General features: G+C 38.4%; 2 long non-coding RNA genes across 3 annotated transcripts in view; one reads left to right on the top strand and one right to left on the bottom strand.

Annotated features, from left to right (window-relative positions):
* Positions 1-15781, bottom strand: part of LOC139822969 (uncharacterized) — a 16818-nt gene extending 1037 nt beyond the window's left edge. The window contains exons 1-3 of the long non-coding RNA XR_011734659.1: positions 15701-15781; positions 483-569; positions 165-268 (exon numbers count right to left, since the gene is read on the bottom strand). This is a non-coding gene — a long non-coding RNA (uncharacterized lncRNA). The remainder of the gene's footprint in view (positions 1-164; positions 269-482; positions 570-15700) is intronic.
* Positions 11868-14281, top strand: LOC139822892 (uncharacterized). Of its 2 annotated transcripts, XR_011734635.1 has the most exons (4): positions 11868-12197; positions 13436-13590; positions 13920-14031; positions 14146-14281. It is a non-coding gene; the product is annotated as an uncharacterized lncRNA (long non-coding RNA). The 2 variants fall into 2 exon arrangements; XR_011734636.1 differs by lacking the exon at positions 14146-14281 and having other exon boundaries at positions 13920-14037.
* Positions 15782-17324: the final 1543 nt, after the last annotated feature.

Raw genomic sequence — 17324 nt, forward strand, 5'->3', positions numbered from 1 at the left:
TAATTACATATTAAAACATAAGAGTACGGGTTAAGTATGACGTGTTCCGATATTCACTGTCTATACTGAAATCTATGGTTAATGTTATACGTACACTTTAGATTTTCAGTACTGGATATTAAAATATTGGAACGCAGTTTATACCAAGTTTAAATTTTTCTTACTTATGTATCTAATAAATGAAGCTGTCGCTTAGAAGAGTTTGATAGAAATCAAACTGCTTGGTGCTGCTCTGCGTGAACTTCCACTGATGGAAAGCAACGTAACACTGCAACATAATACAAACACAGTAATTATTATTTACATATAATTATATATTTTAAACATAAAAGTAGGTTAAGTATGAATTTGTATTGTGATATTCACTATCTATGTATACTGAAAATCTGTAGTTGATGTTACACGTATACTTTGGATTTTCAGTATTGACGATTAATATTGGAAAGTATGGTTTATATCAAATTTAACTTTTTCTTACTTACATATCTAATAAATAAATCTTTTGCTCTTCTATCAAACTACTTGGTGCTGCTCTGGACTGCATGAACATCCACTGATGGAAAGCAATACTGTAACATATAACATAAAAACAATAATTATTATAAAATCATGTAAATGGTTAAATAATTATGGTTAAATCATTTAATTAATGATTAAACTGCTTTTTAGGAGATTTGGGATCGGCATATTTCTATCACGTATTTCCAACTAAGGGCTCCAGTTGGATTAAACTGTTAAAAATTTTAAGGTTAAGTTAGCATCAAGATTTAAGTATGAAGCCGTTAATAAATAATTTCATTATAGACTCGTTCAATAAGGTTATAAAGGCAAATATGAGGACTTGGTTAGTGGAGCGAGTGTGTTGTGCATGCGTGTGAGAGTTGCGGATGAATTAGGCGAGAGTTTAGAGGGAAATTGGATACGAGGTAGGCGATAAACCGAGAGAAAAGTAGGAAGAAGAGCTTAAATTTAGGATAGGATAATAGATGCAGTAGGAAAGTATTAATTAGTGAAGGAAAAAAGCGTTAAATATTTTAGAGAGAGGAGAGGTTAGGTGAGAGAAAGCGGGAGAAGATCGCTAGCCCAGTCAATAGAGCCCGAAAAAAACCACTGAAATGGAATTAATTCCGGGAAGCGATTTTTTTTCTTTGACTGTTTTGGAGGGTCATGGGTAGTCTAAAACCGGATTTTCGGGATTCTAACCCTGGAGCGTTAGCCGCCATTTTGATTAGAAGGGTGATTTTGTAAATATCTCGCTTATTTTCAACTTTAGAGTGAAAGTGGTAATAACCAAACTTGTAGAAAATTTAATACTTTACAATTTTGGTCCTTATCATTTTTTACCTAGGATCGATATTTTGGGTCTTAAACTCAAAAGTGGGGGGGTGAAATTTTATTATTTTTTTTAATTTTTTGAATAAACGCGCCATAAACTCTACCCCCGTGGTGACGTGGAAAAGATGTTTTTTATTATACCAAGTAAATTCAAAAAATAAAAATGTGAGAAATAAATAAAAAACGGAGATCGTGGGAAAGGTGGCGGAGCTGGTGAGGAAGAGAGAAAGAAATATGAAGAAAAGGAAGGAAAAGAAAAATAATTTAGTGATCAGAGGACTACATAAAAAGGAAAACAAGAGCTTAATAGACACAGCAGAGACGTTTCTGGAGAGGGAGTTTGGTGCAAGAGCGCGAGTGAAGAAAATGCGGCCAGCAGGCAGAGTAGGAGGAGAGATAATAATAGTCGAAATGGACTGCTGGGAAGCGAAGGATAACATCATGAAGGAGAAGAAGAAACTGGGAAGTAAGAAAATTTTCATTGATCACGATTTGACCTTTGAGGACAGAGAAGTGCAAAGACGGATAAAAGAAAGGGCATGGAAAGAGAAAACAGAAGGAAAATTTGTGAAAATAGGTTTTAGAAAGCTAGAGATACAAGGCAGAAAGTATGTATGGAGCGAGGAAGAAAATAAGCTAATAGAAAAAGGAAAATTTCTAAAGGACTGCCAAGTTAGGAGAAGAGTATCAGTAAGTCGAGGCATGCAAGAGGACAATAGGCAAACACGAATGAAGGATGGAAAAGTGAAGAAGATGAAGAAAGAAAATGGGCGAAAAATAATTTTTTGGAATGTAGCAGGTATAGAGAGGCAGGACAAAGATTGTTGGAATTACATAGTAGGTTTTGATTTTATAGGACTATGCGAAACATGGTTAAAGGAAAAGGGATGGGATAGAATTAAGGGTAGATTGCCAAAACGCACATTTGGAAAAACATCAACGCTGTAAAGGAAAAAAGGAAGGGTAGGGCGAAGGGAGGATTACTAATAGGTATTAGAAAAGGCTGGATGGCGGAAGTGGAGAATTATGAAAGTACAATGATTACAGAAAGAATTGCGCGAACGAGAATAGTAAAAGAGGAAAAAAGGGCTAAATATTTTTACAGTATACAATGTAGGAGCAAAGAAAGACGTTGAAGAGATAATGGCAAAATAACAGAGCAATGCGAAGGATGCGAAAGAGAGGATATTATTATAGGAGGTGATTTTAATATTAGAATAGGAAACTTACGAGGTGGTAGGGAGGAGGAGTATGACTTTGAAAAGGAGAGTAAAGATAAAGTTATAGGAAATGGCGGCGAAAGTTTTGTGGATATGATAAATGAAAAAGGATGGTATTTTTTTGAACAGATGTACAGAGGGGATTGGGAGGGGGAATATACGTATGTGGGTGCGAGAGGGTGCTCGGTAATTGATTATGCAATTGTAAACGATAGTGCGCAAGAGCGAGTGTTGGAATTTAGAATAGGGGACAGGGTGGACTCGGATCATTTGCCTCTGACCTTGTTACTTGAGGAAGAGGAGAATACGAGACAAACGGAGGGGTGTACTGAAGAGGAAGAAGAGGAACGGAATATGTCAAAGAAGATCATAGTTTGGAACGAAGAGGCAAGGCAATTATACAGGGAGAGGACGGAGGTATGGAATGAAACAGAGGACCAGGAAATGGAGTCGGTGGATAAGAAATGGGAGAAATTAAAAAAACGGAATCCTTGGAGCCTTAGTGTATAAGGATATTAAGGTAAAGAAGAGAAGGAAAATAGGGCACAAAGATTGGTGGGATAGGAGTTGTACCAGAAAGAAGAGGGAGGTGAAAAGAAAGTACAGAAGGTGGAGATGTGGAAAGGGAAGTAAGGAAGACTATTTGGAAGAAAAGAAATGCCTGAAGGGGTGGTTAGAGAGCAAAAGGATGGAGAAGAGAATGAGGGAAGAAGAGGAATTAAGAAAACTGAAGGACGAAAAGAAAATTTGGAACTATATAAACAGTCGAAGAAAGAAAAAAAGAATGGAAAGAGAATAATATTCCGAAAGAGAACTGGAGAAGTTATTTCATGGAGCTGTTAGGTGGGACCGAGATGGTAGGAAGAGAAGAGGCGTTGGAGATGCGTGCCATGGGAACAGAAGAAAGAAATGAAGAGCAGGTTCAAGATACAGATAGAGAGCTGCAAGAAGAGGAAATAGTGAGGGCAGTCAGGAACATGAAGCTAGGCAAAGTTGCAGGTGTCGATGGAATCCCAATGGAAGCATGGCTGTATGGTGGCGGAGCGGTAAGAGGAGGTCTAATTGATCTGCTGAAGCTCATTTGGAAGGAAAGCAAAATTCCGACCGAATGGCGAACAAGCATAGTTGTCCCCCTATATAAAAGAGGGGATAAAGAGCGAACAGAGAACTACAGAGGGATCTCGCTGCTGTGCACTGCATACAAGGTTTATGCCGAAATTCTAAGGAACAGATTGGAGGAAATGATGGAGAGGAAAGGGATGATACCTGACAGCCAAGCCGGCTTTAGGAAAGGGAGGGCCACGATGGATAATATATTTATCTTGAACCATATAGTGCAAAGGGAGAAGGAGAAAAATACGGCAACTGGGAAAGACAAGATTTTCGCAATGTTTGTGGATCTAAGGGCAGCATTCGACAACGTGGACAGAGAAATTTTATGGAGATAATGGAAGAGAAAGGGATGGATTGCAGTTTAATAAACAAGATAAAAAAAATTTACAAAGAGACGGAGGTGACAATAAGGACGAGGGATGGATTCACAAAGTGCTTCAAGACGAAGAAAGGTGTAAGGCAGGGCTGTGTGATGAGTCCCGCCCTGTTCAATTTATACAACGCGGACATAGATAAAGTTTTAGAAAAGCGTGGTATAGGAGGAGTGAGAGTATGGTCATTAGCATACGCGGATGATATGGTTTTTGGTAGCGAAAAATAGAGAGGCTTTACTAGATATGATGAGCATGTTAAAAAGATTCTTAAAAGATAGGAAGCTAGAATTAAATACAAAAAAAACCAAAGTGCTAGTATTTAATAGTAAAGTAAAAAAGGCAGAATGACATGGAAATGGGACGAAAAAATAATAGAGGAAGTAGATAGGTTTAAATATCTGAGTTTCACGTTTAATAAGAAAGGTAATTATGTCGATCATATAAAAGAGCTAAAAAGAAAAGGAAGGATCGCTGCAAATAGGGTATGGGGCTTAGGAGAAAGATTATGTAAAGATAATTTTAGTAGGAAATGGACGCTTTTTAAATACCTAGTGAAAAGTGTGATGGAATACGGAGCAGAGATATGGGGGTGGAGTGAAAAAAAGGAGTTGGAGAAAGTCATGTTAGATTATGTAAGATGGATATTTAGACTAGATTTTTGCACACCGAGGTATGTAATACTAAGGGAACTAGGATTAGAGAAACTAAAATTTGTTGGGTATAAGAGCCATGAGGTTCGAGAAAAGAAGCAGAGGGAAAAGAGATGGAAGTTTAGTAAAGGCATGTTGGGATGAAAAGGACACAAGGGATAAAAAGAAAAAGGATTTATATAATTTGGAACGGGAAAGGTTTTATAATAGCAATGGTTGGAGCTCCGAAGCATAAAAGAATTAAATAATGAAGGTAAAAATACTGAAGGCTTAGTAAGAATAAGGGAACAGGATATTCAAGGGCAAATAATAAACAGTAAAATAGTAGAGGCAAGGTATAATATACTAATATAAGGTACAAAGATATAGAGGTGACAAACAAAACGCCGAGTTATTTATTAAAAGCAAACTTGGATAAAGTGAAAACAGGAGACGAGATAGAGCGATGGTAAAATTAAGGTGCGGTAATTTTGAGGATGCAAATAAATACTGGCTTTACGAAGAAGATACGAAGTGTAGATTCTGTAAGTCAGGTAGGGACAATTTAGAGCATTATATAAGCGAGTGCAAGATCACAAATATGTGGTTTGAGAATTTAGGTAGGAATAATAGAGAACAATTAGAGAACATATGCGATGACAAATTTAGAATGGAAAAAGGAAAGGTGCTAAATAAATTATGGAAAAGGAGAGAGGAATGCTACAAAAAAGATAAACGATTGTAATAATGTAAATAATGTATTGCGGCTTGTTTTGTAAAGAGAATGTTGTTTGATGTGTGGATGGATGTGTGAGTTATAGTTAAGTAGAATTGTAAACCAAGTCCTTTCTTGGCGTATAGCTGAAATAAAGACATATATATATATATATTATAAAGGCAAATATATGTATTTTAAGATGGTCATTGAAATGATTTTTATGATATTAACGTGGTTTTTGCAGACCATTATGCCACGTAATCTCTATTTTTGGATTTAAAGACAAATCGCCAAATATATATGTACCCAGTAAGCAAGGAACATTAATTTACGTTTAGAAATATTGACTTTATGTGTTTTTTTAAACGTTTTTTAATAATATTATACACATATTTGAAAAATATTATTTCGTAATATGATTTTTCTGAATGTTGTTAAAATATTTAAAACGTTACATACGTGCTATGAATAGTAGCTGATATGATGATCTCTATAACCTATAATTTAGGTTAACTACAAATAACGTTCTTTGGGTATCGGTATATAGAAGCTATATAGTGGAATTATTTGCTATTTTCTTGCAATTTACTGCCGATTATTTTCAGCTGTTTGAGCGCGTCGAGATCATGAGCAGACGCACGCTTGTCGCAACAGCCAATCGGAAGCAGTAATAGTTCTGGAGACTGTAGTCGCATTATCTTACATATACGTATGATGCGTGAGTGTGTCATATATACGTATACGTTTGTGCTTGTGCTGTCGAGCACTTTTAATTGTATACAACATTTTTATATAGGTAATTATTATATTCTAAAACTTGCATATTAATGATAAGAACTCAATTATCTATATGTGCTGTAAATAGGTAGCTGGTGATTCAAGATCTATTTTTCGACCTATATATAAGAGAGAGATTTGCAGAAGAAAAGAAATATACCAAAGTATTAAGGATCGAATATATTTTTGATGTACTCGGACCGCGAGGCTGAAACAATATTCTGAGGAAAGTATTATACAAGATACAAAGATTGGACAATATCTCCCTTATCTTCCATTGACAATTTGAAGATATTGTTGCGTGCGCGCCGCCCGGTATACTTCTCTGACTCCGAGCTGAAGCGTGCAACGGGCCGACTTCCGTCAAGATGCGAATCGCCCTTAGTAACGCCTGTTTAGAAATATTGATTTCCCAATGTTCAATTAAATATTGATTTTCTACCAGATGTGTTTATACCTGATGTTCGGATTTAGCTGGGATACCGTCACGTTCGGACGTGTCATCCCGAGCTCTCTATATTATCGAGCCATTTATTAAAGAAGTTCCTTTCGGTATTAACAACGAGTCTTTCTTTATTTCTGTGAGAGTGACGGAGTGCGCGCCGCGAGTGCTTGTGAGAAAGTGAGAGACCCGGCGAGCGCAACATTTTGGGGGCTCGTCCGGGATCGGACGAGCGAGGACGGACGTACGAACGAGGAACTCGATGACGAGTACCGAGCCATCGGCAGCTCCCACATTAAGAAAGAGAGCGCGCATGGGGACTCCGAGGCCGAGAGTCCCACAGTTCGAGGCAGAGACGGAGATTCAACGAGCCGGCCCGAGCGCCCCTCAGCTCTCAGCGGAAGTGGTGACGCTCCAGGCGATGATGCAGGAGATTCGCCAGATGCGTGAGGAGTACGCAGCGTTGTTGCGGCAGCGGGATGCGGAGCCTCAGCGTCAGGAACGCGCACAGCTAAGTCCTTCTATAAATAGAGCTCACGGAGATTCGGGGTCGCGTGGCGCGGTCGCGGTAGTGAATCGCGAGGGGGGAGAACCGCGACGCGAAACGGAGTATGATTAAATTAAAGCCCGACACGTATGATGGGACGATCCCGTTGCGTGAGTTCCTCTCGCAATTCGAATTAATTGCTCGGACGAATAAATGGAGTGACGCGTCAAAAACAGCTATATTAGCCTCTAGTTTAAGAGGAAAAGCGCGTTCAATTCTTGAAAATGTTCAAGATTTAGAGAATCTTGACTACGCAGAATTAAAATCCAAACTTGAGTTGCGTTTCGGTGAGGGACTTCTTTCACAAAAACCATTATTCGCAATTCACGAACCGAAAACAGAAATTTGGGGAGGAACTCGCCGAGCTCGATCAGATCTCGAAAGATTGGCTCGTCTGGCGTACCCCGAATGCCCTTTTCCGGTTCGTGATAAAATCGCCTGCGCGCAATTCATTTCCGCACTTTCAAATGGCTTTATTCGGAGGACTCTCCAGCTGGAGGGGATAACCTCCCTAAAGTTAGCCGTAGAGAGAGCTAAGGCGATTAAGATCATACAAGGAGATAATTTTGAAAGAAAGAGAGAGAATTTTAATGAAAAGAAAAATGCAAATAAAGAAGGAAGTGGGGAAAAGAAGGAGGAAGGGGGAGGGAAGGTCGGAAAAGGAAACCGGCAAGGCGGCCGATTTGGCACCAATTGGAATAAGGAGTGCTGGAGCTGCGGGAAAACGGGGCATTTCCGGTATGAATGTCCCGGTGAGAAGGGAAACGCGGATTAGTCGAGCTCTGCGGGGTGGGTTTGACCTGCGAAAATAATACCGCGTTTATCAAACGTTTGGTTAATCATAAGTTAGTTAGGAAAGATTTTTGTTATGATGGCTTTTTGGACGGAAAACGTTGCTCTTTTAAAATAGATACGGGTTCCGATATTTCGATTGTCAGTAAAGAATTGATTGATAGGAATAAAGAAAAGATTAAGGTAGAAAATCAAGATTTAAGATATCCCACTGGAGAGAGAGTTCCATTCGAGTCTAAGGTTATTGTAGACGTTCAGATCGGAAAATTTTCTTTAAAGGTGCCTATGTTTGTAGCGAAAATTAGTGATGAGTGCTTATTAGGAGTAGATTTTCTCGAAACAGTAAATTTGAAAGATATTTTCGAGTTTCCTTTGAGAAATCTAGAATTTAAAGAGAAAATAAGGATTTATGATTGTTCTCGGGTAGTAAACTCTTCTGAAAAAGTTTTGCCCTTTTTAGAAGAACTCTACGAGAGGGATTCAGTAAACCTTAATGAAACCCAGAAAAACGTTTTCTTTTCTTTTTTAAATGAATATCAGGATGTGTTTTCCGATGAAATTATTGCGGGCAACTGCGATGAAATTTATCATGCCATAAATGTGGAAAATTCCTCCCCAATAAAACAGGTCCCTCGTCGTGTTCCAATCCGAATGCGTGGTGAAGTGAATCAAATAATTGAGGACATGAGGAAAAAGGGAGTAATAGAGGAATCCCAAAGCCCTTGGGTCTCGCCTGTTGTTTTGGTGAGAAAGAAGGATGGGACGATAAGATTTTGTGTAGATTACAGGGGAGTAAATGCCATTACTAAGAAATATTCCTTTCCGCTCCCAAGGATTGATGATATCTTCGATCAACTTGCAGGTAACTCGTGGTTTTCCATTTTAGACTTGAAAAGCGGGTACTGGCAGGTAAAAGTTCGCCCAGAAGATCGTGAGAAAACCGTTTTTTCCATCGGGAACGGGCTGTGGCAATTTACCGTAATGCCTTTTGGTTTGTGTAATGCCCCCGCGACATTTCAACGTTTAATGGGAAAAGTTTTAAGGGAGTTCTTGGGGAAAATTTGCTTGGTTTATTTGGACGATGTGATTATTTTCGGAAAGAGTTTTTCAGAGATGTTGGACAATTTAAAAAAAATTCTCCAACGTTTTCGGGAAGTGAACCTTAAGGTAAATCCAAAAAAATGTGTTCTTTTCGGGAGGAGCGTAAAGTATTTGGGACATATAGTCTCGGCGGAGGGTATTACCACGGACCCTGAGAAAATTTCTGCGGTGAGTAACTGGCCAGTCCCACATAATAGGAAGCAATTGCGAAGCTTCCTGGGATTTACCTCGTATTACCGAAGATTTGTGAAAGGGTTTTCTTCATTAGCAAAACCCTTGTACTCACTTACAGAAAACTGTTCTAAATTTGTTTGGGGAAAGGAATGCCAGGATGCTTTTGAAAAATTGAAACAGGTCTTGTCTGCTACCCCGGTTCTTATTTTTCCAAATGAGGAGGGGGAGTTCGTTTTAGATACCGATGCCTCTAATGTAGGCATCGGCGCAGTTCTTTCGCAAAGGCAAGAAGGAGAGGAGAGAGTAATTGCCTATTTTAGTCGCGTGCTTAGTAAAACTGAGCGTAACTATTGTGTAACCCGGCGGGAACTTCTTGCTATTGTAGATTCTATTAAATCATTTCGTCATTATCTTTTGGGACGGAAATTTTCGATCCGCACGGATCACGCTTCTTTAAGGTGGTTGATGTCCTTCAAGGAATTAGAGGGGCAGTTGGCACGTTGGCTGGAGAGACTCCAGCAGTACGAATTCGAGATCCAATATCGGAAGGGACAGGCCCACAAAAATGCCGACGGGTTGTCTAGACGACAATGTGAGATGTACGGCTGTGGGTACTGCACCAAGGTAGAGGAAAAGAGTGCTCAAGAGCAAGTAAAGTCCGTTGCTCGAATAGCTCTCGGGGGGAGAATCTTGAGGGCTGGCATAGGGATCAGGAGGAAGACCCTGAAATTGCGATCTTTCTTCGAGCCAAGGAGGCGGGGGAACGTCCTCCGCGCTCCGAGATAATCGCAAAAGGGATTGCTGTTCGAATCTACTGGGCTTATTGGGATACACTTATCTTAAAGGACGGAGTTCTTTTTCGGAAATGGGAGGCTCCTAATTTGAAATCAAGTCTTCTCCAACTTGTTGTTCCTCGCAAACGCGTAAAAGAAATTCTGAAAGAGGCTCACGATTCCTCTTCGGGTGGTCATTTTGGGGTGAACAAAACCCTGGAGAAGATCCGAAAACGCTTCTATTGGGCGACTTACAAGCAGGATGTCGAGAATTGGTGCAAGTCTTGCGATATTTGCATAGCCAAAAAAGGCCCTTTGGGAAAGGGGAAATCTCCTCTTCAGGTCTATAACGTCGGGGCTCCGCTTGTTAGAGTGCAGATGGATATCCTTGGTCCCCTCCCGACAACTCATTCTGGAAATAAGTATCTCTTAGTCGTCGTGGACTGTTTCACGAAATGGGTGGAAGCTTTTCCGCTTAGGAATATCAGGGCAAAGACTGTGGCGGATGTTTTTGTCAGCCAGTTTGTTTCTAGGCATGGAGTTCCTGAAGAAGTCCACACAGATCAGGGGAAGAACTTCGAGTCAAAACTCTTCGCTGAATTAATGGTTCTTCTTGGAATAAGAAAAACAAGGACCACGGCTTTGCATCCCCAGTCAGATGGACAGGTTGAGCGTCAGCATCAAACCATAACAAATTATTTAGCAAAATACATTTCTGAAAATCAGAAGGATTGGGATCGTTGGGTACCCATGTTCTTACTTGCCTATAGGTCATCCAAACATGAGTCTACTGGTGTTACTCCCGCAGAACTTTATTTGCCCGAGACCTGAGGCTGCCTCTTGATTTGCTCCAAGGGAGTCCACCAAATCCTGAGAAGTCTCAATCAGTAGGGAATTATATTGGGTGCTTGAGAAAGAAACTTGAAAGAAATTCATTCAGGTGTTAGGGGACGGATAGAAGTCAAGTCTTCTCGGGTAAAGACCTGGTACGACCGTAGTGCCAGACAAACCCTCTTTGAACAGGGACAAAAGGTTTGGTTTTTCAATCCTCGAAGGGAGAAGGGAAGGGCTCCGAAGTTGCAAGGAAATTGGGAAGGGCCTTTCTCCGTAGTAAAGAAGTTAAGTGATGTCGTTATTGCATCCAGAGGTCACCTTCTCGAAAGAAGAAGGTAGTTCATGCCGACAGGCTGGCTCCTTATTTGATTAGGGAAATGGAGTAGATCGGAGCCCGATAAAGATTAAATTTAGTTTAAATTTTTTTTTTTTTTTTTGTTGTTGTTCGAGTTACTGCGTTTTATGTTTATTTTCGCAGAAGGAGAGAAAGAGAGGGAACGTTTGACCTAGGCGAAGGCATTAGAGGCTACAAGAACGCCCGAAATCCTTAATGAAGACCGCCTCGCCCACGGTTTTTGACCGTGGTTTTCCCGTGGGACGAAGGGCGAATGCCGAGGCGGGGACTGGGGAGTCTTGCGAGACGCAGGGTCCACGGAAGTATTCCCCCCCCATGTCCGAAGATTCAAGAGGATTCAGCGCCGGGAACAGAAAGGGGTCCACGTTGGGCTGGGAAGAAGCGGTACAAGAAGAGTCGTCCTGAAGCCGGCGAGGGGGGAGCCTGGCCAGCTTTCCCCCAGGAAGAGCCGAGACAGGAGATTCGCGGAGGAGGAGGTCGAGAGGACCGAACGCTTCCGAGGGAGAAGACTCAAGGGACAGAGCCCGGTAACCCGCAGCAGCAGCTCGGGGTAGGGCAGGAATTCGTCTCGAAGTCCCGAAAATGTGACCGCTGAAATTCGGCTGCCCTTCTGGATTGTCGGGACGACAATCTCGAAGAGGGAGGGCAGTGTTGCGCCCGTGCCGTGACACCCCCCGTTACCCGTGGGCTGAACTTGGCTGCCGCTCTGCGGAAGCTTCGAGTCGAAGCGCGTCCCTTGACAACGGGACATATTTAATTATTGATTTATTGATTTTCCGAATGACTGTGGGATTTTGTTCTTGAACAGCTGGACCGTTCGGACGTGTTCACGAGCTCTATTGTAAAAACTATATTTGCTGATTAAATCAGTTCTCTTTCATCCGAGAGTACTTATTCCGGCAACGGATTGCGCGCCGCGTTCGCGAGTGTGTGTGCGCGAGTGAGTGAGCAGCGAACGCGCGAACGAGCGCAACAATATGCTAAAAACTGATCCAGAAGCTTTCATGCAAGTTGTAAGTAAAGCTGCTTATCACAATTATAATTAATTCTATAAACATTTACAATAACATTTCGGGTTAGTAGTTACATAATCGTAGTAGATATAAATTTACACAATAAATCAGACTTTAAAAATTTAAGAATTAAGAAAAGACTGTAAGAGATATCTCCTCTCCCTCGACTCCCTCTCTCTCCTCTCTTTTCTCCCTTTCTCTCCAAGAGTAGTAAATATAATATTTGCAATTTAGAGTCGACAAAGAGATCACCAGGACTTGTAATTTTTTACCGATTTTTTGGTATTATTTTAAATGTAGTGCCTATAGCAAAGATAGTAATTGCGCATTATCTGTATCTACTATGTTTATAGTGATTTTGATTGTGGCGTAACATATGCATATATTTTTTGTTTATGACACAATTTATTAGATGAAAAAATAGATGAAAACTCTAAAAGTGTCAGTAACATACAGACAAATCATCCAAAAACGTCATATCAAATAAGTACTAACGCATTCACACTACATTGTTCAGTCTTTTATGCATATAGATATTCTATATATAAATGTGTGTTGCTTTGTTTTACCATATTTAGCAGAAAGATTAAGTATTTATATATAAAAATCTTCTTGCAAACTTTTCGTATATTTTTAAGCTTTTAAATTTAATGGAAATGGTACAGTAATATCTTTTTACAATTTTCTTTAACGGATCAAACATACTGATAATATATAAAAGTACCGTTGTACAATTTTTGTAACAGATAAATATTTACATTGACAGCTCGAGATCTTTACTTTGAAATTTTTTAATCATTTTTGTGATATATTGAGCAAATGCTCTAATTGATTTACACCTATTTTTATTATGTAAAAGCATTTGTAATTCTATGCAACCAATGCGATATATGTAAATTTTCTAAAAGAAGGTAGAATTTTGTCGGTAAAGTTTTCAAATATGGTGTCCTTCAAAAATCAAAATGTATTTGTATTAATCTCTATAATGTATTCAACTGTATGTTTTATGTATAAAACGATCAAATAGAATCTTGAAGAGGAGCACCCAATGGGTCTAAAACCAAAAATGGTTACTCTGACTCTTTTTACAAACTTATATCTATAATATATGTCCTTTAATGTGTTCTATAATATCCCATAATATGTGTTATTATATTTTAAAAGTCTTCTGAATTATTTTCCTTGCAATTTATAATAATAAACTGCATTATATAGAATTACAAGTATAAATTTTTCAGGTGAACAAGGTTATGTTAATTGGAGGGAAACATGAAAAGGATTTTATTAGAAGAAGTTTGAGTGCTACATTTTCTGATGACTTAGCCTCCATGTGTTTATGGACTGGCCAAAAAAATAATTATAAATTGGAGATACGCAATTCTGAGCATTAAAAGTAAGTAATTTTTTAAGAGATGTATATATTACTTGCAGTATTAAATGCTATGTTTTATGTCTCAGAATTTATTAAAATTGTCTCCTATTTTTTTGTGGCAATCATCGTTAAAAAGCAGGACACACATACACGTTAAAAATTCTTACAAAATAAAAGAAAAATATATATATCCATAAACTAATACTTTGATCGATTTAGTATATATGTAAACTATTCCGGAAACTTTTGTGTTATTTTCAATAATTATCATAAGTTTTAATTGCCGTTAAATTAACATTATTTATTTCTTTCATCTAACAATAAACTGTATTGAATTTTTCTTATTCCAGAAGCTTTTAGAGCAATTATTCCCTCGGAATACAGAAAAAGATTTTGAACACTTTGTAATGGAGTGGTTCAGATTCGCAAACGTCCGTAAGGAAAGAAAAAAACATTAAAAAGGTAATGTAATGTATTTTGGTATATACTCTCTATAAAATAAAATTATTATAGTTTGCCGCGTTATAATTTATAAGTAGCTTTTTTCACTAATTTAATTCTACTTTTATTTTTCAGGAAATGATAAATATATTATCTTACTTGCGTGGCTCCGCGCGAGTGATTATTATAGTAACAAAAGGGTCTTAGGTTTGATCTCGACTCAGTCTGCATCCCGCATATACAGTCCTCGTTTAACTTGTTTCCCTGTAAGGGGTTGATTAAGAGGAAGTAAATGGTTTAAGGATTGAAAGACTTGTATGTGGTTTAATTAATCCGTTTTAGAAAGTTTGTAGAATGAAAAAAAATACATAGGTCTAGGCAATAGTAAAAAGAAAATTTTTTATACATTAGAAATAGTGATTTGTGCTATATGATCTAAAAAGATAAGGTCGAAGGCACTAACACCCTCATTCGAGGGGACACATTTCAAATAAAAAAGGAAGATTTTGATAAAATTATTTGGTTTGACATTTTTTCTCAATATTACGTTTTAGTTTGTATTCAAGGATCAACGACGAAGATGTGGAACCACATCTGATCTTGCCTTAAAATGCATTTTTTCCTGGATTTGAGACAGAAATCTGATTTTTTTATTTGAAAGATGAGTTTTTATCCCAAAACCTTCCGCTAGGATCAGTGATCTTCACCAAAGATATTATTGTGATAAACTGAAAACTGTAATATATGGTAATATTATTTTTATATAAATAAAACTTTTTTATGATAATTAGTGAATTATTCCCTAATACAGATTAGTAACAGGCTGGGCAACTTCGAACTCCGGAGTCACGACACTCCCCTACTTTCCGTAGATAGAAAAGAAGTGTCGTGGTTCTGGAGCTCAAAGTTGTCCCAGCCTGGTCTATAAAAGCAATCTAAATATTAATTAGACAATAAATATTGAGATATTTTATTACTATTGCATATTTATTGAAAACATGTTGCCTGTAATAGAAATAAAACATCAATAAGAACTTTAAATAAATGTTAGAATTAATATTACGGTAATCTTAATATAATATTGTAATAAAGTTGATAGTACGTTTAAATTTTTATGTCAAAAACATTACAGGAATGATAGAAAAAACCTTAGCGCAATGTTATTTGCAACGTTATGGCACTCCCATTTCAACATTACTGAAATTTCGGAATCGTGGTCAAAGTATGTTTATAATGATGTTCTATACACCATTAAGAACTACATATTTAACAACATTACAAGTTATAGAATATCGTTGCAATAACATTGTAATAATGATTTTTTGCTTACTGGGTACAATGTACATATTAGTAATATAATTATTAGCGTTTTTCATTGGCAGAACTAGTGCGCACTTAGTGCACATTAAAGCCGTTGTACACTGATTTAATCTTTAATATTTAAAGTATAATGCAAATATTTTAATTTATAAAATAGCCAATACATATTTTACCAAACAGTACAATAAAGAATATTAAGGCTTTCGTGATTTAACCCGTTTATATTAAACATACACATTACGTTGATTTGTGTACAACGGCTTTAATGTGCACTGAGTGCGCACCAGTTCTGCCAAAGAAAAACGCTATATACAAAAATAGTTTTAAAAATATTTGTGTGAACAATATTTATTAAATAAAGAAAAATTACCTAAAATTAAAACGATTGTTTCTGTGCGGTGTCGTACACGTGATTGCGTGGTCCCACGGAGCCATGCAAGAGACAGCGAAAGAAGACCGAGAATGGTGGGGGTCGGTGCTGCAACCAAGCGCATAGCCACATACACTAGCGTTCTTCCCTCCACTTACGCACTCAGAAACGTTCTGTTTATCCGTGTGACAAACTCGTAATTTGAAAAGTTTAATATTGATTACATAAGAAATATAAATTTTAAATTTTATCCATTTATTTTATTATCAATTTGCTTACTGGCTCTTAATTAAAAATTAATTGTATATATAATTACCTTTATTTTTACAAAACAAATAACAAGTTATAAAATTAAATACCACCACTTATAAAATTTATCTTAATCACTTTTATTCCCCAAAAGTACAAGTCAGTCTCTTTTGATTTCATCACATTTTTTTATTTAGATTTTTCTTTGTTGGAAACGGGCAATAAGAATCGTGAAGAGATTGTGTATAAGAACATTGTTGATGTAAGTGGCAATTCGGTAGAATGCTCACAGATGGCGTCGGTGTTACAGTTCCCTAGTTATCTTTAGCGTTAAGTGTATCGCGAGCGCTGCGACGACCACGTTGCGCCCCAGCGCCGGAAAAAGGCACGGACCGACGATACTGCGCAAGCGTGAACGTATCGGGATGAACGTGAAGCCCGCCGGGAAGGTATTCGTCTTCCGGCTAGCGAGGCGTAGAGTCGCGTTCCTTTACACGGCGTCGTAATTTTGTTCAATTGCTACGCGATTGTAATCCGCCAGACTATTGAGTCTGAGACAGAGCACGATTGGCACGAGGACGTCTCCGTAACATCAGAGGAGGCATTGCAACCCGGCTTAGAGGCGATGGAAGACACCTCGCTTGACATATGCGACTGAAGGAAGGACGAACTTAGCCATTGCGACGAAGCCTCGGAAAAACGGAAAGAAGCGGCCATCTTAGCCCATTGCACAGGCCTTCACGGTTTTGGTCAATGACCATCTTATCCATAAATAACGAAAGCGGATGCAATCAGGTAACTTAAGGTTTTGGTCGATGACCATCATTACAATTATCACCGGCGGAAGCAATCAGGTAAAATATAGAATTCGTGTAACTTAAAGATCACGTGCGGGATTAATCGGCATCTCTCAATCGGATTATGATAAACGCAAGGTTCTCATAAAAGGCAAAGGATATCGTCCTCGCATTTGGCACGGAGCGAAGGATATCGTCCTCGCATAAGGCACGGCGCGAAGGATATCGTCCTCGCATAAAACACGGGACAAGGATTGTATCCTAGCATAAAGGATACGTAGCTAACAAAATCCTATGGGATTAATTATCTGTCTGAACTCGGTAGAACTTAAAATCATATTAATGATTGCCATCCTCGAAGAAGTTATTAATTATCGATGCACACGCGACTCGGATATTTACGCATAGTAGTATTATCTTGCATTATCGATGCACATGTGATTCGGATATTAACGCATAGTCTGTATCATCTTAACAAAATGTTGCGATTCACCCCGTGGCTATTTACCAATTATTAAAGTGTACGAAGCACTATATTATTTATAAAGAGTTAATTATCATTTAATTTAGTTCGTTCT

Source organism: Temnothorax longispinosus, chromosome 12, assembly GCF_030848805.1.
Source record: "Temnothorax longispinosus isolate EJ_2023e chromosome 12, Tlon_JGU_v1, whole genome shotgun sequence".
In the NCBI taxonomy this organism is placed as follows: domain Eukaryota; kingdom Metazoa; phylum Arthropoda; class Insecta; order Hymenoptera; family Formicidae; genus Temnothorax; species Temnothorax longispinosus.